The sequence below is a fragment of the Camellia sinensis genome, chromosome 3 (assembly GCF_055761805.1).
Source record: "Camellia sinensis isolate YWXY chromosome 3, ASM5576180v1, whole genome shotgun sequence".
Classification (NCBI taxonomy): Eukaryota; Viridiplantae; Streptophyta; class Magnoliopsida; order Ericales; family Theaceae; genus Camellia; species Camellia sinensis.
In genome coordinates this window covers 122092134-122119110 of record NC_138963.1, presented here as the reverse complement: position 1 = coordinate 122119110, position 26977 = coordinate 122092134, and positions in this window count along the sequence as shown.

Below are 26977 nucleotides of genomic sequence, written 5' to 3'. Positions count from 1 at the left end.
TGATTTTTCCTTGACAAAAACATTTGTTGAATAAATACAATTGAGAAGGTTAGCAATATCATATATTACTTGTATTATTTAGTCCAATTGATAGCAGCTGTTAAGAAATTATATTGAAATTTAAGGATAAAATTATCCGTTCAAAAGGAAATTGGCCATTTCAAATTATACGCCAACTCCTTAATCATTTTGAATACGATGAATAAATTATTTCACCAATAGATTTCAGTCCAAATTTTTGAAGTATTATGAATCGAACTAAATTTATATAATTTTCAAAATTTAAAGCCAAAATTTATGCAATTAAAACTATAATAACTAAATTAGGACAAGTATCAAATTGCTTATAGATACAATTTGTAAAATCTATTCTAATATATAAAGTGAAGGCTACTAGTGGTTTGTAGTTGATGCTTATGTAATGTAAAAGAGAATATGACAAGATTTGAAACCAAGATCATGAGTTTGGCTGTAAGAATGGTTTTGGAAAAACTAGTTTTTCTTAAACATTAATCTATTTTTTAAGTGGGACACATGGGCAAAGTCTTGTAGAGGGAGAGGTTATGGGCAAAGTGGGCTAGACCCATTGGACCCAAAACAAACACACTCGCGTGCGCCGTTGTCCGTCCAGCCGATCGGGCAGGCTGGGCTTGGGCGTGGGTGTGTGGTGTGAGTTCGAGTTGGGTTTGTTTGGCCCAATACTTACTTTTTTGGGCCAAAAACATTTGAATTTATTTTTTAAAAAAATTAAATTCTTACCATTTGAAATTTGAATTTCAGTTTGAAATTCAAACTTAATTCCGAAATGACCCTAACGTTTTCTGAACGTTGGCAGTTTGGTCCCTTGCAGCTCTTCAGTATTTTTGTCCAACCTGAACAGGTTTGTACCTATTCATATTCAACCCGAATAGGTTTTTTACCTGTTCAAGTTTGCCCTGAAAAGCCACCAATTCTCTTATAAATAGATAAGTCCTCAATTTGGTTTTGTACTCAATTTTTTTGTTTTGCTTCTGCTATTGTTGTATGCATTTTGCATTTATTTTTTGTAAGAAAGAGTATAAACAAAAAGTGTATTCGCTGGATATTTAGTTTGCAGTGCTGCTACTAAGTGTCAACAATCATTTTATCTTGGGAGATAAACTTCCACATTCTAAAAGCACCTAGGAGAGGATGAATCTGTCTTAACGGGATAGTGTTGAACACTGGACTTAATCTAAATATCTGAGAAAATAATATTGTAAGTGATTAGTTTACTTTTCTATTTTTATTATTTTTTTTCATTTTCAGATTCTTTTTTGTTTCTGCAACAAAATAAGAATTTGTTTTCTTGTTTTTCTTTATTTTTTATTTTTTTTTTATATTCTGATTTGTTTTTTGTAAACAAATAGACTCTCTCCTTTCTTAATCCATTCTTTGAATACAATGAAGATTAACTAACGATCTTAAGACAAATTATGTTTCTTCATTGTATTTACCATTCTGAATTGCTTTTCCGAATTTTGTAACTAGAAAATTGAATATCTTCAAATTTGTTTTCTAATTTTTGTAATCTAATTTGATGGCTATTGAAACTGGTACACTGAATTCGGTTGTGACATCACCACCGGTTATTGCCCAAAACCTTGTTCAAATGCCTGTGGTACCTGTGAACCATGGAAAGGAACCAGAAAAATTTAACTAGTACAGTGTTTAAGAGATGGCAGCAAAAAATGTTGTTCTATCTGACAACTCTCAATCTTGCTCGGTTTCTCCATGAAGATGCTCCAGTATTGAAAGAGGATGAAAGTGATCGACAAGTTGTCGTTGCAGTGTATGCATGGAAGCATTCTAATTTTGTTTGCAAATATTACATCCTCAATGGCCTAGACAACATGTTGTATAATGTTTACAGCCCTTTGAAAACAACAAAAGAATTGTGGGATTCATTGGAGAAAAAATACAAGACAAAGGATGTCGGCACAAAGAAATTTGTTGTCGGTAAATTTCTGAATTTTGTTATGATAGACTCCCAAATGGTTATTTCTCAAGTTCAAAGTCTTCAATTAATTTTGCATGATATTCATGTTGAGGGTATGTCTCTTAGTGAGTCTTTCCAAGTCGCTGCTATAGTAGAAAAATTACCATAAGCTTGGAAAGATTTCAAAAATTATTTAAAACATAAACGCAAAGAAATGGCTATGGATGAACTTATTGTAAGGCTGAGAATTGAGGAAGATAACCATGAGGCTAAAAAGATGAATGGTAAAAATCCCATTGAGTCCAAGGCTAATGTAGTGGAACAAGTGCCCAAACCATATAACAAGAGAGGAAGTTTGTTGGAGATGGTCCTAAACAAGGCGACAACAATGACAATAAAAAGTTCAAAGGAAAATGCTATAACTGTGGGAAGACTGGACATCGTTCCTCTGATTGCTGATGCCCTAAGAAAGATCGCTGAAGTACAAGCAAAAAGACCACCAATCAAGCGAATGTGATAGAAGTCGATTACATTTCTGACGGGATAAATGACATCAATCTCTCTGCTATAGTGTTTGAGGCTAATTTGGTTGGAAATCCCAAGGAGTGGTGGGTCAACACTGGGGAAACTTGACACGTTTGCATGAACATAAAGATGTTCACTACTTATAATGAGGCTGCAAATGGTGAACACATGTTCGTGAGAAATTCATCTACTTCTGATCTGGCTGAACAAGGGAAAGTTACCTTGAAAATGACATTAGGGAAGGAACTTACCCTCAACAACGTATTGCATGTACCAGACATTCGAAAGAATTTAATTTCTGGTTCTTTGTTAAGTAAAAATGGTTTTAGGCTTCTATTTGCTTCTGATAAGTTTGTATTAACAAATAGTGGAATGTATGTGGGTAAGGGATACATGAGCGATGGTCTCTTGAAGTTGAATATAATGGCTGTGGTACCAAAATTTGTTATAAATAAGAATAACACATCTTTTGCTTATATTCTTGAGTTAAATTTATGGCATGGTAGATTAGGACATGTGAATTTTGATGCTTTACATAGACTAATTGGTTTGGATTATATACCAAAGTTTGAAATTGATCATAATCACAAATGTGAGATATATATAGAAGCAAAACTAACTAAGGCTCCATTTAAATTGGTTGAAAGAAAAAAACCGAACCTTTAGAATTAATTCATACTAATGTGTGTGATGTTAAATTTGTTCAAACTTGTGGAGGCAAAAAACATTTCATAACATTTATCGATGATTGCACAAGATATTGTTATGTATATTTACTTAGAAGTAAAGATGAAGCCTTAGCAATGTTTGAACTCTACAAAATTGAAGTTGAAAATCAACTTAGTAAAACCATTAAAATGGTTAGAAGTGATAGAGGTGGTGAATATGATGCACCTATAAATGAATTTTGTGCACAATATGGCACTATTCACCAAACTACAGCACCCTATTCCCCACAAAATGGAATTGTTGAAAAGAAGAATAAAACCCTTAAAGAAATGATGAATTCTATGTTACTAAGTTCAGACTTACAGTAGAACTTATGGGAGGGAAGCAATTTTGTCTGCTAATTATGTCCTCAATAGGATACCTCACAAGAAAACTAACAACACTCCTTATGAATTATGGAAAGGTCGACCACCTTCCTACAAATACTTAAAAGTGTGGGGGTGTTTGGCAAAGGGAGAAGTTCCTATTCCGAAAAAGACTAAGATAGGACCAAAAATGGTTGATTGTGTGTTTATTGGTTATGTGCATAATAGCAGTGCATATCGATTTCAGACTTATAAATTAAAAATTCCTAATATACATGTGAACACTATTATAGAGTCAAGGAACACTGTTTTCTTTGAACATGTTTCTCCTTACAAGAAAGGACATGAATTAAGTTCACAGGAAAGAACTTATGTTTATAGACAAAGTCAAGAGACTAATGACAATCAATTGCAAGAGACTAGTAATGGCCTCGACCAACAGGATTTAACTAATGATGAACCAAGATGAAGTAAGAGAGTGAGAATATCAAAATCCTTTGGTTCAGATTTTCTAACTTACCTATTAGAAAATGAGCCTCAGAGCTTTAAGGAAACAATGTCAGGTCCTGAAGCACCTTTGTGGAAAGAGGTTGTTAATAGTGAAATTGAATCCATTATGCAAAATCATACTTGAGAATTGGTGGATCTTCCACCCGGTTCTAAACCTCTTGCCTATAAATGGATATTCAAGGGGAAAATGAAAGAAGATGGTTCAATAGATAAATATAAAGCAACACTTGTGGTTAAAGGTTACAGACAAAAGGAAGGTCTGGACTATTTTGATACATACTCACCAGTAACTAGGGTTACATCCATTCGCATGCTTATTGTTATAGCAACGTTATATAATCTTGAGATACATCAAATGGATGTTAAGACATCTTTCTCAAATGGGGATTTACATAAAGAAATCTGCATGAAACAACCTGAAGGGTTTGTAGTACCACGAAAAGAAAAGAAAGTGTGTTGGCTTGTAAAATCTCTTTATGGGTTAAAACAAGCTCCTAAGTAATGGCATGAAAAACTTGATCACGCTATGCTTACTAATGAGTTTAAGATAAACGAATGTGACATATGCGTCTATGTTAAAAACACTGACAAAGTGTATGTTATAGTTTGTCTTTATGTGGATGACATGCCCATAATTGGTAGTAGTCAAAATATGATCAAATCAACCAATCAAATGATGAACAAAAGATTTGATATGAAAGATATAAGGGTCACAGATGCTATATTAGAAATGAAAATTACTAAAACATCTGATGGATATGCATTGTCTCAATCTCATTACATTGAAAAAATTCTTGGTAAATATATCGAAGATGATGTGAATGTAGCAAGAACACCCATAGACCTTAGTTTTTATTTGTCGAAAAATGAAGGCAATATGGTGTCTCAGTTAAAATACTCCCAAATCAATGGAAGCCTAATGTACCTAATGAATTGCACGCGTCCTGATATAGCTTATGCTGTCAATAAATTGAGTAGGTACACTAGTAATCTCGGAGAAGATCATTTGGAAAGCAATCATTCAGGTTCTTAGATATCTAAGATTTACCAGTGATCATGGTTTGAACTTTACTCGATATCCTATAGTACTGGAAGGTTATTGTGATGCCAATTGGATATCTAACACTAAAGATTCAAAATCCACTAGTGGATATGTCTTTACTCTGGGGAGGCGCTGATGTTTCTTGGAAATACACGAAACAAACATGGATCGCTCGATCCACTATGGAATCTGAGTTCATTGCTTTAGACAAAGCAGGAGAAGAAGCAAAATGTCTTCGCCACTTCTTAGAAGATATTCCAATGTAGCCAAAATCTATGCTAGCTATTTGTATTCATTGTGATAGTCAATCTGCAATAGGAAGGGCGGAGAGTCATATGTATAACGGTAAGTCATGACACATTCGTTGTCAACATAATATCGTAAGGCAATTGCTCTCAAGTGGAATAATCTCAATAGAGTATATAAAATCTAAGGAGAATATTGCGGATCCGTTAACGAAAGGTTAGGCAAAAGAGAAAGCATATAGTTCATCGAAGGGGATGGGATTAAAGACTATTACATAAGAGTCATCATAATGGTAACCCTGCTTAAATGATTAGAGATCCCAAGAACTAAGTTCAAAGGGACAACTAAGTTCAAAGAAATCACCAAGGGATTAAAATTCCCTACCTATTCCTATGGTGAGAGAGATATCTACAACATGTGTTATATGCAGGGGTTTGAAGATAAGCTTTGTTTTTAATGATTACTTATATCTTGATTTAGGCATAAAAATCAAGGCAAGTATAGGAGACACTCACAATAAGAATCACCTATATGAGTGTCAAGCTAGGGCCGGTTCTATAAGAATGAAGAGTCTAAATTCTCTTCAAGCACTCACGAACAACTAGGAGCGTTCAAGGCCAAAATGAACATAACCGTGAGAACTACGATGTGTCAGAAGATATTGTGTGAAATCTATTGTCTTGGCTTACACTAACAGTTAAGCAATTCAAGGCATCGCGTCCATTGGTTAGCTAGTGAGTCCGATAGGTTATCACTAGGAAAGGTTCAAGGCCAAAAACTACCTATCCTGATGCAAGTTATTTTCGATTTGTACTCTCTTGACAAATTATATGCCTTGTTGCATTTCTGTTGTCATCAAATTTCATTCATGTGGGGGATTGTAAGCATTGTTTTGGAAAAAAATAGTTTTTTCTTAAACTTTGGTCTATTTTTTAAGTGGGCGCCATGTCCTGAGATTGGCGGGTATTGGTAGTAACGCGTTCTGTGCTACGTTGTGATTCATGTAGTATATTTGGTTGTTCAAAGCCATTATCAGGTGAATGGGAAATTGAGGCCAAAGTAAGCTCCATAAAAGTTGTGTTTTGGTGAGTTTCCCAAATTAAAGGAAGGAAAGCTTGTCCTACATTGCTTAGCTAGGCTAACATTGTATGGGTTTATAAGCTTTGAGTTCGGACCTTGGGGTAGCCCTCAAGGGGCACTCAAGTTTTGTAGAGGGAGGTTATGGACAAAGTGGGCTAAACCCATTGACCCAAAACAAACACACATGCGCGCACGCCGCCGCCGCCGTCATCTGTTCGTTCGGTTGGCCGGGCTGGACAGGGCGCGAGTGCATGGTGTGAGATTGGGTTGGGCTTGTCTAGCTCAATGCTTATCTCTTTGGACCACAAACATTTGAATTTTACTTCTTCTAAAATTAAATTCTTATCGTTTGGAATTTGAATTTCGGCTTGAAATTCAAACTTAATTTCGAAATGACCCTAATGATTTTGAACGTTGGTAGTTTGGTCCCTTGTATCTCGTCAATATTTTCCGCTAACCCGAACAAGTTCATACTTGTTCATATCCAACCTAAACAAGTTTTTAACCTGTTCAAGTCGGTCCTAAAAAGCCACTAATTCTCCTATAAATAGACAAGTCCTTCATTTGGTTTTGTACTCAATTTTTTCGCTCTTGCTTTAGCTATTGCTCTCTGCATTTTGCTGCATTTGTTTTCTATGAGAAAGAGTATAAACACAAAGTGTGTTCGCTGGACATTTAGTTTGTAGTACTTCTGCTACGTGTCGACAATCAATTTATCTTGGGAGATAGACATCCACATTTTGAAAGCACCTAGGACAAGACAAATATGTCTTAAGGAGACAATGTTGAACACTAGACTTGATCTAAATATATGAAAAAATAATACTATAAGTGATTAGTTTACTTTTCTGTTTTTATTATTTTTTCCTTTTTAGATTCTGTTTTGTTTCTGTAACAAAATAAAAATTTGCTCTTTTTTGTTTTTTTTTTTTGTAAACAAACAGTTCATTTCTTAATTCATTCTTCGAATACAGTGAAGATTTACTAACATTGGCAAAATAAGTACTTACCACTTGAGGAACAAATATTACATGTGTATTTTTCTTTATCATTATTTTTATACTATTGCGTTTTTTATATTTTATTTTTTTGAATTGCGTGTGCAGCTCACTAGTGAATAAATAAACAAAACAAAAAAAGTATCGCTCAAATACCTTGGTCTATAGGTATTATTCTTAAATTCATCATAAACTTTATCTTCTACTATGTTTTAAAGAAAATCTCTGGATATGATAAAACTCTCCCTTGTAACAAATATTATAATATATAATCGAGCATTTGAAGTTAAAAAAGAAATATGTATATATATAATGGCCCCATTTGGTGTAACTGTGGGAAAATGATTATAGATTATAACTTAACAAATTATATATTATAACTTTAAACATAAGCTGTTAATTTGTGTGGCGTAGTTGTGGAATTATAAATTTAATCAACAGAGTAGTATTTGGTTGAATAAGCTGTAAAATAACTTTTTGTTGTGTAATGTCTTTTTTGCCTTTATAAGATTTGCGATTTCATTTATGTATTTCTTTTCTTTATTATTATTCACTACTACAAAAACAGATAAAGATCACTGTGGACGCGCCCTCGGGCTTTATGCTACCACAGTTCGGACTCATTTGTCACAGTTCTTAATCTGATCTCACAATGTGCGATGTGAGATTGATAAATCACCAATGAGTCCAAATCCGGCAAATCATTTTGGAAAACTGATTTTTGTAAAGAAGTGCCAAACATGGACTGCTTTGCCAGATACAAAGTCGCCACCTAAATATTTATTTTGGGGGGAAATTTAGGAAACCCTGACTCGTGCCTAAGGCCACGTGTCTGTCATCACCAAAGTTGCCCCGGCTCGAGAACTTGGGTACGATTAGGGAAGGTCATCTATGAGCACCCCCACTCGCCCGATCAATAGATCGGCCTGTACTAAACATCATATCGAGTTTTTGAAAACACATTGTAGACACCCCATTTTTGACCGACCTTAAGACTCAGACGTCACCGATTGAGCGCTTGGTGATGTTGCATGTTGTGCTTCTTCAGAAGTTTCAGAGTCGCGGCCGTGAGCCCTGCCTCCGGACTTCCGAACCCTTTTCTGTGCCTTGTCTCGGTTTGCGAACCAGACTCGGTTTTCCTCGTTTCTTTTCCTGAGGGGAGGGAGAGGTCCCGTAGACCACCTCTCAATGTCCGTAGGCTACATTTGGTGGCCGTAGGCCATTTTTCCCATTTCGGAGTCCGGTTCCCGGTTTTCGGAGCCGTCAGGCCGTGTGCCTCGGTTCGGGACCGCTTAACCACCTCCTATTGCTTTGATTTTTGGCATACATCTTATTTTCTCCCTTTTGAGGGACACTGGGGGCTGAGAAACCCACTTCGAGGTCGAATACCATTTTCGGTGCTTAACAGCCCATTTTCGGGACCCCGAACTGCGTGTTTTGGCCCCGGAACGTTCGTTTTGCAACGGTTTTCGTTCATTTTTGGCAGGTACCTCTGTTTTATCACGAGGAAGGTCACTGAAGGGTGGGAGGCCAGCAATTGTTGCAGCAACCAGTTATCTCTCCTCCGGAGCCTCCCGGCGCCCGTTTTTCCAACTTCCGGGCTAATGTTGAATACCCTAGGGTTAGTGTTGCCAACTTTCAACCACATATCTGTGATCTACACATCTGGGAGGCCCATAAAAGTTGGTGGCCGGCCATTAAGGTCACCTGACCCTTTTGACCCCTTTCTTCCGGGCTAATGTTGAACCCCTTGGACCTTTTTTCTCGAACTTTGAACCACATATCTGTGATCTACACATCTGGGAGGCCCCTAAAAGTTCATGGCCGGCCAGTAATTCAACTTGACCCTTTTGACCCCCTCTTTCCGGGCCAATGTTGAACCCCTTGGACCCACTTTCTTGGAATTTTAACCACATGGTTGTGTTGTACACACATGGGGGTACCTCCCCAATATCTGGCCGGCCAGAAAATATCATTGACCCTTTTGACCCCTAGCCGGCCGGCTAGGGGGTGTGGCCGGCCGGCCACCTCCAGCAAAAGTAAGAGGCCGGCCGTGTTCTTCTCACTGTACTCTTTACAGCTGTGGGGCAATATCCCCCAGATATTTTCTGTATCCGGGGGATATTTTGTGGGGGAGTTTTACCCTCCTTCTCCCCCACCTTTGCACCCCCTTTTGGATCCTTATAACCAGCTGATAGCCTCCTTTGTTTAGGTTAGAAAAAATCCTCTTCAAGTCTCCATAGCCATCTCCATCTTCTTCCTTCTCAATTCTTCAAAAAACCCTAAGTCCCTAACCTTCATTCCTTCTACACCACCAAGTTCTACCACCACTACATCATTTCCAGCAGCAAGGAGGGATTCTAGAAGGCAAAAGAAGCTGCAAATCCATCCAAGAAGCAACAAAATTTCGAATCTTCAAGGGTAAGTCACACTTTTACCCTTTTGACCCTTTTTCTTGTTCTATTTCTAAGCCCCTCTTTCTTTTTGTTTCAAGCTCCGGCCCTAACTGAAAAGGGCCATTTTTTGAGCTCATCTTCACTTCTCATTAAGGGCTCAACCCTGTTTGAGCCCTCCATAATACACTTGCTTCATTGACCATCTTGTATGTCATAGTTTTGCATGCTATTTTTGACCCATGAGCAATTTATTTTCGAGCATGTTGTAAACTGATTTAGGGCTTATTTTGAGCCCCTATTCAACATTGGAGAAGGGCTCAACATTGTTTGGTGTCTCCATGTGTCACTTGTAGTTCAATCCCTTATTTGGCCCCATTTTTGCATAAGTTGATAGCCCTCTTTACTTCTGTTTTTGGACCTTGGTCCGAACTGAAAGTGGCCTTTTTTTGGCCTATACTTCATGTTTCATTCACACTTTTTTTCTGTTTGGTGATTATTTTGTATACTTCATGTTTTAGCACCTTTTGAGCCTTATTTTGCATCATATTTTTAGCATGTTTGTATACTGATTTTGAGGTTGCCATATACTGTAAATGTTCATATTTTTGGTCCATCTTCAGTGTGGTAGAAGGAAATTTTTCAGTTTGGGTTTAGCTTATACCACTTGCTTCATTACCCCTATCTTGGCCCCTATTCTTGTATGCTATTTTTGCCATACCTATATTTGCTGTTTGGCCATGTTTATAGCTGGAAAAGTGCTTATTTTGGGACTGTATAGCTTCTGTCTTTGCATTGCATGTCCATGTTGTGCATGTTTAGCATGGCTATAGGCCATTTCGGGTGCCTAGTGTTGCATTTCGGGACATTTCCTTGCATTTCATGTCATTTCGCTTCATTTCGGGACTGTTTTCCCCCATGTTTTGTTGCTGAAATTCCATTAGCATGCTTGCAAATCATTTTTGCCATGTTTTGTCATATTTTGTCATTGCCTCGGTTTGCGTGCCCGTGTGCGCGCATTTCGAGGCACCTCTTTTTTATCCGACGGCATCCGATGTGAGTGTGGCTGAGGCTCACTCATGTTGGTATAAGCCCATTTGTCATTGCCATGTCATTTTAGCATCACCTCGGTTTGCGTACCCGTGTGCGCGCATTTCGAGGCACCCCTTTTTTATCCGATCGGCATCCGATGTGAGTGTGGCTGAGGCTCACTCATGCTGGTATAAGCCCATTTGTCATTGCCATGTCATTTTAGCATTGCCTCGGTTTGCGTGCCCGTGTGCGCACATTTCGAGGCACCTCTTTTTTATCTGATCGGCATCCGATGTGAGTGTGGCTGAGGCTCACTCATGTTGGTATAAGCCCATTTGTCATTCCATTGTCATTTTAGCATCGCCTCGGTTTGCGTGCCCGTGTGCACGCATTTCGAGGCACTTCTTTTTTATCTGACGGCATCCGATGTGAGTGTGGTTGAGGCTCACTCATGTTGGTATAAGCCCATTTGTCATTGCCATGTCATTTTAGCATCGTCTCGGTTTGCGTACCCGTGTGCGCGCATTTCGAGGCACTCCATTTTTATCCGACGGCATCCGATGTGAGTGTGGCTGAGGCTCACTCATGTTGGTATAAGCCCATTTCTCATTGCCATGTCATTTTAGCATCGCCTCGGTTTGCGTACCCGTGTGCACGCATTTCGAGGCACTCCATTTTTATCCGACAGCATCCGATGTGAGTGTGGCTGAGGCTCACTCATGTTGGTATAAGCCCATTTGTCATTGCCATGCCATTTTAGCATCGCCTCGGTTTGCGTACCCGTGTGCACGTATTTCGAGGCACTCCATTTTTATCCGACGGCATCCGATGTGAGTGTGGCTGAGGCTCACTCATGTTGGTATAAGCCCATTTGTCATTGCCATGTCATTTTAGCATCGCCTCGGTTTGCGTGCCCGTGTGCACGCATTTCGAGGCACTCCATTTTTATCCGACGGCATCCGATGTGAGTGTGGCTGAGGCTCACTCATGTTGGTATAAGCCCATTTGTCATTTCCATATCATTTCATAGCATTCTGCCATCGCCTCGGTTTGCATGCCCGTGTGCACGCATTTCGAGGCATCTCATTTTCTTTGCATACCATCGCCTCGGTTTGCGTGCCCGTGTGCACGTACTTCGAGGAATCTCATTTTCATTGCATTTATCATCGCCTCGATTTGCGTGCCCGTGTGCACGTACTTCGAGGCATCTCATTTTCATAGCATTGTGTATGTTAGGATTGTATATTAGTTGCATTTCATGCATATCATGCACATTGCATCGTGTCCGGAATAGGAGTTAGCCCGGGCACGGGAAACGAGGTACATTTCGTACTCCGAGTGACGGAATGTGTCTCAATTCCCCAGTCACCGACACTCCGGATTATCCATGATGGAGTTAGGTTTTAGCTGTAGTTTCATGTGCATTCATCCTATATTGAGTTGTGCATTTCGACTCTTCGGCCATCATGCCTTGGTATGCGTGATTGGTGGCACGAGGATCGAGACATGCATATATCTGTGCAAATACATTGTTGTGCCCCTTTCCTGCTCTCTGTTGCAGCAAAACGAGGAATCAGTAACTTTTTGGAATTTGGCACGCATTTCGAGAACAGGTGTAAACAGAGGCTAATTGGGGCATTCCGGTGGATTTCCGCGCAAGACAACCCGGACATGCATCATCCATCAGAAGCAAGACAGTCCCTGGCCTGCATGCCAGTTTTATTTACTTTCTTAGTTAATTCATTAATTAATTAGGATTTTGTAATATTTTGGACTGTAATATTCTTTTATTCGGGACTGTAATATTTTGGATTGTATATTTATTCGGACCCTCCGAGTGAGGGCACAACTGTAATAAGTGTGCGTGAGTGTGATGTATGTCTTCCAACCCCACGTCTTTCTTCCCTTTTATTTATCCGCTTTTGATGGTTAGATTAGGGCATGTTTAAATTAGCATACAGTATGGCAACATGTTTGCATCATTCATCTGTATTGCATGCACCGGGCTCGGCGCATCATGCTAACTGCATTGTATTTTCAATTCCAAATTGAATACATGATAGTTGTAACATTTCATATACCATCTTAGAATAGCCGAGCCTGCTATAGTTGCATTTTTGCATGTGTTGCATTAGGCATTTTTGTATACTTAGGATCATGCATAATTTCTAATGTAGTTTCTATTTTGGCTTGGAGTACTCGGTAAGTTCTATGCTTTAGCATCCTTGCATGCGTGTGAGTGATTGCCATGAATAGCATGCTTGCCATGAGGCTAAATGCTTATGTGATATAACTGCCTGAATGCCTGTGGGTGAAGGTCGAGTTATCTGGATTGGAATGAATCATCAAATGTTTGTTTCAAGCCCACTAGATAGTGGCAAAACCATCTCTTCTAAGCCCACCTGCGGGTGGCAAAATCTGCATTTTAAGCCTACTTGCGAGTAGCAAACCATCTTTCAAAAAATAAACATGAAATGTTTTGTTCCAATTCGGGCGACCCAGTCTATACTTATATGCTGTGTGCATCACATAGTAACCTAGGCTAATAACCGAAATAAGAACTCACAATGTTTTCAAAAATAGATATCATGGTTAGTAGAGGCCGGTCTATGACCGGGCGAGCGGGGGTGCTCACGAAGTGACCTTCCCCAATCGTACCCAAGTTCCCGAGCCGAGGCAACTTTGGTGATGAAGGACACGTGGCCTTTTGGCACCGAGTCAGGGTTTCCTAAATTTCCCAAAATAAAATATTTAGGTGGCGACTCTGTATCTGGCAAAGCAGTCCATGTTTGGCACTACTTTTCAAAAATCAGTTTTCTCAAAAACGATTTGCCGGATTTGGACTCTTTGGTTCAGATTAAGAACCGTGACATTTTAAGAGTCCGAGCTGTAGTGACCCCAAATGAACAGAACGGGAGCTTAACCCCTCCCGGGGCGTTCGGGGGACGTCTACAGTTTCTGGCGACTCCACTGGGGATTTAGAGAACTTGACTCGAACTCATGATATCTGTTTTTGGCTACACTTGTGTGTTTCTTTGCATTGCATTTGCATTGGTGCGCCTAGGACACCGTGTTTGCCATCTGCTATTCCTGAACGGTTTGCCGGAGGCTTGTCTTGTCAAGGCATGACCATAAGGCTGACCAGTTGTGGGCTCTGCCAGTATGGGAACACAAACCCCGGTTTTACCGGGGCACCCTCTTTGACCATTCGACCTAGTGCATATTCGGATCCATAGTGACCATTCCAAATTAAGACAGGTTGCTCACCCGTTTATAGGTTGCTTGAAACCGCTGCATGCGTAGTGAAACCCTAGTTCCTGACAAAATAGGACAGGGAAACCCTACCCCAACATAGGGGTGTTTTGGCTCTCACTTATCTGTTATGTGCTTTAGAGTGCGTCTCTACAGGAATGCATGTATCAGTATATGAGTTTGGGCATCAAGCTTGCGGGCTTCAGTTCAGTATTGACGGTATCAGGCCTGCGGGCATGTATCAGTATATGAGTTTCAATATCAAGCCTGCGGGCATCAGTTCAGTATTGTCAGTATCAAGCCTGCGGACATCAGCTCAGTACATGAGTATGGGTATCAGGCCTGCGGGCATCAGTCAGTATTTGAGGGTTAGTTATCTGCGGATATCAGATTCTGTGTTAGGGGACAGTGATACAGGGATAATAACCAGTGTTTGAGGACAGTGTTTATTCAGCTTATTGACTGCGTGTTGATTATGCCCGACTGAATGTCTTGCATTTTATTTTAAGCTGTTGTGCTGTCCGTTTATCTGTTTATTTATTTCCTTTTCGCTTTATTTATCTTTTGCTAGGTCAGTTTTAGCACCATTGCTTCCAACCCAACAGGCATTCCCCAAGCACCTTAGATACGAGGTCGTCGACTCCACCGATCTGAGGATCTAATCGACGGACAGCCAGTGTTCCATTCTCTACCCCCTGTTACAAGAAGGAAGCAGAGAAAACGCAGTGCATCTAAACAAAGAGCACCAGAACAGTGGTATCCTTCATCAGTGGACAATTGGATTGAGGTCCCCATTGAGACAGATCTACCGGTAGTTCAGACAAATCGAAACAGTATGACGGCACCGACAGGGGTTGAGGATATGATACGCCAGATGCAAGAAACCATGCGGGCTATGCAACAAGATGCCGTCCGCCGAGATGAACTCGCTAAGCAGCAAGCTGAAATTATGACCCAGCAGGCTGAACTGATTACTAGACTGCAACAACAGACTACAGCATCTGCCTCACACCAAATTCCTCCTCCGGCAGGAGCTCCATTACCTGAGAAGGCTCCTGTTATTCAGGACGTCCCTTCCAACACCCAGAATACTGTACCGACTGTCCAAATTCTGCAAGAGGACACAAGTCTTCCAACGGGGCCAGCTCCGCCCCCGATTCCACCACAACTGTCCAAGGTCCACACATCTAATCACCCGGACTCTCCATCCGAGGTCGAGGTTGATCAAACAGCTCTGAAATTGAGCAAACTGGAGAAGCTTTTCAAGAAATCCCAAGGGGCCAAGGCTATGCCGGATATCGGAGATGGATATACCGAGGAGGCCGTGACACTCCCCGATAGGTTCAAAATGCCACAGATCGACCGTTTTGACGGGACCGGCGACCCCATGGTCCATATCCGACTGTTTGCGGATGTCTTGCGGCCAATGGGCCTGACACGACCACAGATGCTCTCATTATTCTGCCGAACCCTGTCGGGTGTGGCCTCCCATTGGTACGCAAGATTATCAAATGAGGTGAAGAAGAACTGGGATGAGATGGCTGAGGCCTTTGTCACACAATATTCATACAACACTCAAATCGAGATCACAACCCGTGATCTTGAAACGACAAGGCAAGAGCCTAAGGAATCTTTCTCGGACTTTGTGATCCGATGGAGGGCAAAGGCGTCAACGATGACTCTAAGGCCCACTGACAGAGATCAAATTCGGATGATTGTGCGCAATCTCCACCCGAAGCTAATGCAAAGGATGATTGTGGTCCCCTTCCCTACTTTTGCAGACTTACATGATATGGGGGTGCAAATAGAAGATGCTATGAGACAAGGTCTGTTTGACCAGGACAGAGAACAACCGAGGAGGACCTTTAACCGTAACAACAATGCGGGCCCGAGTGGCGCTGCGAACACGAGAGCCTCGGAAGTTGGTATGGTCACCACCACTCCCCCTCCCCCTCCAAGGCCCATGACTGCCACACCCTTCTCCGGCGCGTCCGGAAGCAACTCACAAAACAACCGATTCCAACCCCGGGGCCAAAGAACCTTCACCCAACTATACATGCCCCTGTCCAAGGTTCTGGGAATATTGATCAGGAAAAATCATTTGAAACCCCTAGAACCAAAGCCATTACCAAATCCACTCCCCCCCTCTTATGACCCGTCAAAGTACTGCGCATACCACCAACAACACGGTCACGACACCGACCGTTGTTACAGATTACGTCATGAGGTCCAAGATCTTATTGACAAACAGGTGATAGCGCCTCCTGATAAACCTAATGTCACAACCAACCCTCTCCCACCACATAATCAACCTCCCCCTCCCAAAAGAATTAACTTCATCCAGACTGGGGTCGTGTCTTACGATCCTAGCATCTATATTACGCCCACTCACCTACCCAAGCCGGAGGTGCTCCTCCCCGATTGCACTAACTTCTTGTGCATGGTGGACATCTCCAAAACTCAACCGGAACCGGTGGTGGTGACCGTCGAAGACAGGGCAGGGCAGATTTTGGAGGAAAATGAGATTGCCGAATCTAAGACTGGGCAAAATTTTGCTGGAGGAGCTTATGATCCAAGCAAGTACATCCTATCAACGAGCCGAAATGGGCTAAGTGTAGAATTTCCCGAGACAGGAGAACTATGCATGATCCGAGAGGATGGATCTGGGCTATGGGCAGATGAGCCGACAACTGTAGAGGAGGACTTTGCTAACTTGCAATTTCTCGAGGACCAGGAACTGGAGGATGCGTCCATTAACTGGAATGATTATGAGGGATCAGAGGAGGCCACTGGATGGCTTGAGGATCAACCGGATGCAGTGGGGGAAGCTCAACTAGAATAGAGCCCGGCAGGGGCGGAAGAATCAGTTGTGGCCGGAACGGCCGAAAATCAAGTTGTACCGCCGGAGAGCGCCGGTGTTAAGAATTCCGCTCAGGACATGGGCATTACGGATGTGGGAACCATTGAACAAGCAGCTGTACTGACGCAGTTGGAACAAGGAAAGTTTGAGGAAACTGAGAGAGCCAGAAAGGCAAAAGGCCCTGAGGGGACTGAAAGTGCTGTGTGCACGAAGACAGACAATGCTGCGAGCATATGGATAGAGAGCACTGAGAGTGCGAGTAGACTGGAGCCGGACAGATGTCTGTTGGCTGCCAGCGGAATGTGGTGGGAAGATGACGACTTGTGTCTTGCCCACACCGATGAAGACTGGGGAAATGGCCAGCCGGATGATACTTGGTATCTAGATGAAGTGGACCACATGACAAGAAGTGGGCGGTACTTCAAGCCCCCACACCTAGACCAACCCGAAGCATCCGGGAAAGACAGAGAAGCGGAGAGACAGAAGGAGAAGCAGATTGAGGAGGAAGCTGTGCTGAAACAGTTGAAGAAAATACAAGCAGACATCTCCATCTGGGGACTGCTAATGGCATCACGAGTGCACAGAGAAGCTGTCCTATCTGCCATGGACAAGTCGAAACTTTCTATAGACACCACGCCTGAACAGCTGGTCGGGCTGGTTTTTCCCGGAGGAGGTTCCCCGGCATTAACTTTTTCGGACAAGGAGCTACCGCCTGAGGGCACAAATCATAACAAGCCTCTCTACATCTCTGTGGAATGTAGAGATAAGTGGATACCGGTGGTACTTGTTGATACCGGGTCTGCAATTAATGTCTGCCCGACCAGAACGGCATATGCAATCGGGTTAAAACCCGCGGACTTCATCCCAACCACTCAAGTGATCAGGGCATATGACAATACCAGCAGAGAAGTGATGGGGACTGTTAAAATTCAAACTAAGGTTGGTCCAGGACAACACAGTATCGAATTTCATATCTTGGACGTTCCCGCAACCTTTAACTTACTTTTGGGGCGACCGTGGTTGCACCAGGTCAAAGCAGTCTCTTCCACTCTACATCAAATGCTGAAATACCCTCACGGGAAAGGGGTAGCGATCGTTTTTGGGAATTCATCAATCCATCCACCGCCGGAAGTGTCTACACCTGTCTTGGAGATCGAGCATGGCACGGAGGATGTGTTTTTGTCGGGGTTCACTTTGGCCGAGGCTCAAGTGGTACAGAATGTCATGGCTGTGAATGAGGGCATGTATTTCAGTGCACAATCTATCTACCTCATGAACAAGCTAAAACATACCCCTGGAATGGGATTAGGGAGAAGTGGCCGGAAAGGCGTCTCAGTGTTGGCCGAAGTGCCACACAACCCTCACACCTTTGGACTGGGTTATCTGCCCACCAAAGAGGACTGGTTGAGGAAAGGAAAAGAAATGGCCGGAAGAGCCAAGGCAAAGAGGGCCGGGAAGCCATTTGAGTTAATGCACAGGCCCATCTGGGGTACCCTAAACGGACGTTTCGTCCGGGAAGGGGAAGATTTTCCATTCTGCGGCTTCCCGGAGCCATGGCAAAACGCGGAGGGGAAGCGCGTGCCTGGTTTTGAAATCTCCTTCGACATACAATTATCTGGGGATGACGTTGCCGAAGCGCAGACAGACCCACCAACTGAGGTTGAGCAATGTGAAGCAGTGGATCCTGAGAGTACAGAGCTGGAAATGGGGGTAGCACTGGCGAGTCTACTATCAGATCCTCCGATCGGCCAAGAGTGCTTGGGGGATAACTCTTCGGTTTCTGTGATTGGAGATGAAATAGCTGCGGGCTTTCCAGCGCCGATTTTGGATGCATCTGTCGCACCTTCTCTCATCTGGCAGTATGAAGAAGGCTTTTTATCTAGCAGTTCCGGGTCAGGTAGTGAGCCGGAATCTGATTCTACCGAATCTTCTGAGTCAGAATCAGATTCCAGCTCGACTGAGTCTGAGTCCGGTATTCCTGGGGGTGATAACCCGGATGCCACAGTCCTGTCTAGGTCGTCGTTTTCATTTTCTTTTGAGTCTGTTGTAATAGAGGAATCTGACGGCTTGGAAGTATTTAATGAGAATGATACGGATGTGGTTTCTGAGTATTTTTCTGTGCCTTTGATTTATTGCTTAAATCAGGATTTTCAAAATTTTGATGAAAACAGCGAGGAAGAAATTCCCCCAGTTTTGCAACGATTAATTAATCAAGAGTAGGAAAGATTTGTTAAACCTTTAATGGATGAAATCACTACTGTGAATGTTGGTACTGAGAAGGACCCGCGGCTGGTCCAGATCGGGTCCACGTTGTCTTCAGAGGAGCGCGAGCGCTTAGTCGCTTTGTTAAAAGATTTCAAAGAAGTTTTCGCGTGGTCCTACGAAGACATGCCTGGAATCGATCCTGAGATTGTACAGCACCGGATCCCTCTTGATCCAGAGGCCCGCCCTGTCAAACAGAAACTCAGAAGAATTCGCCCGGACTGGGCCCTCAAAATTAAAGGAGAGGTTACCAAGCAAATTGACGCAGGGTTCCTGCTCGTATCTGAATATCCAACTTGGTTGGCCAACATAGTTCCGGTGCCAAAGAAAGACGGCAGAATTCGGGTCTGTGTAGACTTCAGAGATTTGAACAAGGCCAGTCCGAAGGACGACTTCCCCTTGCCGCACATTGATGAATTGGTGGATTTCACGGCAGGACACGCCTTACTTTCGTTTATGGATGGTTTCTCAGGCTATAATCAGATAGTGATGGCACCCGAAGACTGGGAGAAAACTGCGTTCACTACCCCATGGGGGACATATTGTTATAGAGTGATGCCATTCGGGCTGAAGAATGCTGGAGCTACGTATCAACGGGCAGCAACTACAATATTACATGATATGATCCATAAGGAGGTTGAGGTGTACGTGGACGACATGATTGTCAAGTCCAAAGATAGAGAGGGCCACTACACCGCCTTACAAAAATTCTTTCAAAGGATCAAGGAGTTTCGGCTGCGACTGAATCCCCAGAAATGCACGTTTGGTGTTACAGCAGGGAAGATGCTAGGGTTTCTGATCACACAAAGGGCATCGAGATTGACCCTTCCAAAATCAAGGCCATCTTAGAAATGCCACCACCAAGGACTGAAAAGGAGGTGCGAGGCTTTCTAGGTAAAGTGCAATTCATAAGACGGTTTATCTCTAAATTAACCTTGACTTGTGAACCACTTTTTGGTCTCCTGAAGAAAGGAAAGAAATTCCAATGGGACGGCCGATGTCAAGCAGCTTTTGAGCAGATCAAAGAGTAGCTACAGAACCCACCCGTGTTGTCACCGCCAGAGCCGGGGAGACCATTGATACTGTACCTTTCGGTAACTGAGACTACCATGGGCTGTATGCTCGCGCAAGAGTCAGAAGACAAAGTGGAAAGGGCCATTTACTATCTGAGCAAAAAGATGTTGGATTACGAGACCCGCTATACACCGTTGGAGAAGGCTTGTTTGGCCTTGGTATGGGCAACCAGGAAGCTGCGGCACTACCTGTTTGCCCACTCTGTAATGTTGGTTTCGTGTTTGGATCCCATCAAATATCTTTTCGAGAAACCAGCACTTACGGGTAGGCTAGCTCGTTGGTTGCTGTTGCTCTCCGAATTTGATTTGAAGTATGTAACGCGCAAGTCAGTAAAAGGTAGAGCGGTAGCGGAGTTCCTTGCCGACCACCCGGTTGAGGGGGATGAAGCGGTTGAGTATCTATTCCCAGATGAAGCCATTCTGCACGTCGAAGATGAAACCTGGACGATGTACTTTGACGGAGCGTCAAACCAGTATGGGTATGGGATAGGGGTGTTGCTGATAGCGCCTGATGATTCCCGTATCCCTTTAGCATTCAAGCTCGGGTTCAAAGTTTCCAATAATGAAGCAGAGTACGAGGCATGTATTGCTGGCCTGGAAGCAGCCCTGGAACTAGGGGCAAGACGGTTGGATGTCATTGGGGACTCGAACCTTGTTGTGTCTCAAGCAAAAGGAGATTGGAAGGTCAAGGAGGAAAGGATGATAACCTACCACCAAACCTTGGATCTGTTAATTCCTCGGTTTGAGAAACTAAATTTCACCCACCTCGTAAGAGAGAACAACAGGTTTGCAGATTCATTAGCAACTCTATCTTCTATGATAGACATCCCGTCCGGAGTCCGAATGCGTCCAGTCATTATTGATCAGAAGTTCGTGCCAGCATACGAGTCGATTTCCGCCATAGATGAGGTTCAAGACGGCAACCCCTGGTACTACGACATCTGGAACTTCTTGGAAAAGGAGACATATCCACTAGGGGCAAATGCCAAAGATAAGAGGGCTGTCAGAAGAATGGCTGCTCAGTTCAATATCTGCGGAGGAAAGCTGTACAAAAGGGGCCATCTGGGAATGCATAAGCTCTGTGTCGAAGCTGAAGAGTCAAAATGCCTGATGGAAGCCATCCACGGGGGGGAGTGCGGTGCACACATGAATGGAGTAATGTTGGCCAGAAAGATTCTCAGACAGGGCTACTACTGGTCAACCATGGAGGAATATTGCATTAGCTTTGTTCGGCGATGCCACAAGTGTCAAATCCATGTGAATCGCATGAACATACCGCCGTCAAAACTGTACAATATGACTTCGCCATGGCCTTTTTCAGTCTGGGGAATTGATGTGATCGGAGCTGTTACCCCGAAGGGGTCAAACGGGCATGAGTTTATCCTAGTAGCGATAGATTATTTTACAAAGTGGGTTGAGGCCCAATCATACGCGGTGTTGAAGGCGTCGCATGTCGCAAAGTTCATCAGAAACAACATCATCTGTCGCTACGGGGTGCCAAACGAAATAATTTCAGATAATGGTTCCCATTTCAAGAAAGAAGTGATAGACTTGTTGGAGAAATACAATGTGGCTTTCCATAAGTCATCTACATACAGGCCGCAGACCAACGGAGCCGTTGAGGCCGCCAACAAGAATATCAAGCATATACTACAGAAGATGGTGGAAACCTATCGAGATTGGCCAGACAAGCTGCCATTTGCTCTGTGGGGCTACAGGACTTCAATCAGAACTTCTACTGGAGCAACTCCATATTAATTGGTCTATGGAATGGAGGCTGTTCTACCCATTGAGATTGAGGTTCCATCGTTACGAGTATTGGCTGAATGCCAGATAGCCGAAGCAGATTGGCAGCAAAGCAGATTCGAAGAACTCATGCTCTTTGATGAAAGAAGACTGAAAGCACTGTACCACATCCAAGGCTATCAACGCAGAATTGCCCGGGCTTTCAACAAGAAGGTTAAGTCCAGGAATCTGAAAGAAGGAGATTTGGTGCTCAAAGACAACCAAGCTCCCATCCACGACCCAAGGGGCAAGGTCAAACCCAATTGGACTGGTCCTTACATCATCAAAGCTATCTGGTCAGGTGGAGCTGTGGTTCTGATGGATCTAGATGGCTTGGAGTTCCCCCAACCGATCAATATGGACAAGTTGAAGAAATACTATCCTTGAGAGGCTCGCTAGGCCGAAAACCCGAAAGGGCGACCTAGGCAAAATTCAGAGCACAAAAAATTAGAAAATATAAAAACTGAGCTCGCAAGGTTGAAAACCCGCAACGGGCGGCCTTGGCAAAAGTTAGAGCGCAAAAGGAGAGTGAAAATACTCGAGTGAACCTTAGCCTGAACTACGTAAGGCTTGATTCCCATCTTTGGGATACGTAGGCAACTTCACCTCGAAGTTCAGCCATAAACTTTTCCCCGATCAACTCTGTCCATGTTAATCATCTCAGTCATCTTTATCCATCAACATTTATCGTGATCTCCAGTACAGTGCTGTTCAAACTAGGGGCAACTTTCCGTTGCCGCGACGGTGCAAAGTTACTCAGACAAGGGGCAACTTTCCGTTGCTTTGAAGTGCCGCTTTGTTCTTCAGACTAGGGGCAACTTTCCAGTTGCAGGAATCTGGGGTTGTGCATCTTAGTGACAGATTTTCGGCGTGTCCAATTCTGATCCACATTGAAAATAGTTTTGAAAAGTTTTAATAAAAGTTGACTTTGTTCAAATTAATCTTTTTACGACTTAGACCATTTTTGGACCAAAAGCGGAAAATTTTCAGTACCACAACTTTCAATTTCATTGATTTCAAAATAGAGTTCTCCTGCTCTTGCATTACAAATCGAAGTTGCTTTTTTTTAGTACATTCATAAAGAAAACTTGAAAATGCTAAATAAGCAATAAATTTGGGGCATAGTTGAATCAAGTATCTCTGCGTCCCCTCCCAGAATTGGACGGAGCATCTGTTGCCAAGCTAGGCCCAACTTGTGCCTCCTCATTGAGCCAATCCACGTACTCATCGGACAAAGTGCAACTGAAAGTGGGAGCAGGGGCCAGGAGCTCTCTAGTCCTCCATGCTGTGGCATAGCGGGCAAGCTGTGCACCCCGGATCGGGAAAGCGGCTGGGTACTCAATCCCCTCCGGTGGGCAGGTCTGATCATGACCAAACTGACGCAGGAACCGGAACGGAAAATAAAATACGCAGTGGGTTAGACCAACCAATTGGATCCCAATCAGCCGGGACATACTATAGCTCATTGCCGGGAGGTTGAGCCAAGAACAACGCCAAGCGATGCCGTCTGCAGACAAATTGCACATCCAATCAAACCACCACCTTTCGTCAAGAGCATTGACTAGGCGCTGCCGAAAGAAGTAGCCTCGAGCTGAATAAGCCGGGCAAGAGTCCACAACCTGCAACTTATCCATTAACCATACCTAGGGGAGGGATGGAAAATGAAAGATTAAAGAATAGAGAGATGTACGATGAGAGAAAAAGTAAGACAAGGGTTTTGTGAGAAAAATCGAGCCTGAGGGTCGAGTGATGTGAACAAATATATATGTGAGGTCGGGTGGGAAACATTACCTGCAACAGTAGTGGACTCCCAGCAAACCTAGTCGCCTCCCGGCGATGGAAAGCATCTAAGCCCATCAACGTCTCGGCCAAGGTCATGGCAATACAGCTCTTTCCTTCCCTCAAACCTTGGGCGACTTCAATCAGGCGAATGCTAGCCCCGCTGAAGCCCGAGGAAAGCAGAAAGTGAGACAACAAACATAAGCAGAGGGCGTGTTGCCGAAAACCCTGCCAATAATGGTTGCTGCGGTCACCGGCGTCGGAAAAACGGTGGATCAAGCCGAGGATGTCCAGTTCCCCACTGCAAATCAGAGATCGAGCGTCATGCGCCGTGAGCCCACACATCCGCCCTAAAGCCTGGGCGTGACCAAAACGGAGCTGAGGCAAGATCACTTCAGAGCACTCAGACTCCATCAAAACCTGAAAATCTTCGAAAGTGGAACACATCTCTTGGCCGCCAAAGCTAAAAACATGCGTCACTGGATTCCAGAACCTTGCCGCGACATGGAGAAAAGGAAGCTGTAGCGGAGTACGGCTCAGCGTGAATAGTGCATTCAAGCCGAAACCCCGGAAATTCAATTTTTCCGAGCCATCTAGAGAAGAGATCCAAGATGTGATATTTTCTGCAAGAAACGCCTCCATCTTTGCCTAAAACTAAGATGAAATGAATGTTCCCGAAGTTGAGGCTTTTATAGAAGGAAAAACACTATTCACGGGGACACATGTCAAAAATCTGGCGGCTGCAGAACTGAGTGGCCGGCCAGCTACCTTTTCTGGCTGGCCAGCCATTTACTTTTTGCAGAAATGGCTGGCCAGCTACCTCTCTCCACAAAAATGGCCGGCCGGCTCCCGAGGATAGCTGGCAATGCTGCAGTGTATCTCCTTGGCCCTGTTTTTTCTCTTCAAGGGAAAGTTCCAAGCATTTCCATGCAACGGGAAAGTCGAAGGCCTTCACCCCCCCTCTGTTTCGGATGCGTTCCGATACCCAGATCGTCAGAAATACACTTGGTTGTTGCTGAGTTTTTGTTTATCGAGTTGTTGTTTTTACTTATCGAGTTGTTTGTCGAGCGGACGTGTTTCGTGTCTTTGAGTCATTGCTCTCTGTTTAAGCAATTATTGTTAAAGTTGTTGCATTCTGCTTATCGAGTTGTAAACTTGCTAAAGATTCTGTTACATCTTAGTAAGTTGAGTTGTTTAGTTTGTTGCGTCGGTTCACTACCTGACTTGGTGATTACACAATGCGCGTTCCCATTCGATTTCATTTTTGTGCAAAATAAATTGATGCGATACGATGCCAAAAGTTTAAAATACAAACACCTTTTCAAAAGCTATTTCATTTCATCATGCTTTACAACAATTAAAGGTACAAGTTTTACAAAAAATAAAACTGCCTAACAATGTGCAAAGTGCTACAAACTACTAGCAAAAAAGAAAAATAAAGCAGGAAATAGCAGTATCAAAGTCCTCGGGAACGGGAACGAGAAGCACGCCTCATCCTCTTCTGCGGGACAATCTCCGCACCATCATCTGAGTCGGAGCTGTCATCCTCAGGATTCCCCTCAGCCTCGCCCCTGTTCCCCGAGCCAAAACCGGAGCCCCCCTTCTCAGCAGATGTCTCGAACTGACGATCGGTAGCCTCCTCCTCCTCCTCAGCATCCTCCTCCTCCTCATCAGGCTCCACCTCCACAACGTGAGCCCTACGTCTGCGGACAGGCCCCCCTCGAGCTCCTCGGGAAGGCCTAGATGGCCTGGCTCCTCGGGAAGGCCGAGATGACCCCTCCCCCTGATAAGGCCTGGATGGCCCGGCTCCTCGGGAAGGCCCAGATGGCCCAGCTCCCTGATAAGGCCCAGACGGCCCAGCTCCCCAATGAGGCCCAGACGGCCCAGCTCCCCAATGAGGCCCAGGTGGCCTGGTCTGCGGCTGACCGGACCATGAAGGCATCTGAAAACAAAGAGTTCAATTCAAATACATCAGTCCAAATATGTACATCAAATGCAGATACAAGCAAAGGTTACATGAAGTAGGTGCATGTAAATACAGTGTACAAGTGGGGTGTGTGTCAGATGTGCTCTACACAAATAGTCTATCGATGCAGTAGAAATCAGCATGTCATCAGAAGTATGATAAATGCCAGAAAACTGAAGGGTACCTGAATGCCTGCGACGGATTACTGTGCCTCCCTGCGCAGGACCATGCCCTCGAGTGTGGCCACCAATCCAACCACCTCCTCTATGTACCCTCGCGATGGCTGCAAAAATGAGCTCATAATCATCAGTGAACAGAAGAGTGTCTAAACATCTGAAATGATGAATGACAAAAGTGGAGCATACCGGCGGTGAGTCCGGATCAATGGCGTATCGATCACTGGGCATCGGAGGCTCTAGTGGAATCGGAGTCGGAGAGCTAGTCCCGTACTGCCACGCCATCAACTCAGTAGGCATATCTGGCCATCCGAGATGAGGATGAATCGACGGAGTCGGAGGAAATGGTCTACTCCCACCTCTAGATGTACCAGCCCTGCTACTAGAAGGGGCGCCTGCAGCCTGAGCCTGGCCCGAGGATGACATACCGGCAGGTCTCATCATCGGGATACGAGCTTCCGTCAATGGAGGCATCAAATATATGTGACGGTAAGTGGCGTAGTCCCCCTCCTCAACAAGTAGTAAAGCATCACTGCCCAGCATGGCGCCGACTACCTCTGAGAAAGAGAGCCTATCAGCAGTCCGCATACTGGCTGGAGGTACTGCGGGAATATCCTGAGAAAGATACCCCCATACCTGGCGCAGAAAGCGCTCCCCCAGGAACCATGCCCTGCCAACCGGCCCTTCGAGCAGGACCCTATATTGGGAGATGTCCGACGCTCCGGTGTACTGAAGTCGGAGACCATCATCCAGAGACACCCAGGGTTGCCATGTAATCTGCGGATGATAAATGCATAAACCAATCAGAAATCAAGAATATACAGAGCAAATCAAAGATGAAAATGAAAAGAACTGAAAGTTCTGCGGTACCTCTGAATGTCGCATGGTGTCGAAGTACTGCCGTAGGCGAAGGAGGGTCTCTCGAGGTCTCGACCGGTGCAGGCCCTCGAATATCAATGAATATGGGATCACGGGAATCCCTACCACCTCCAGCTCTGGGGCTAATG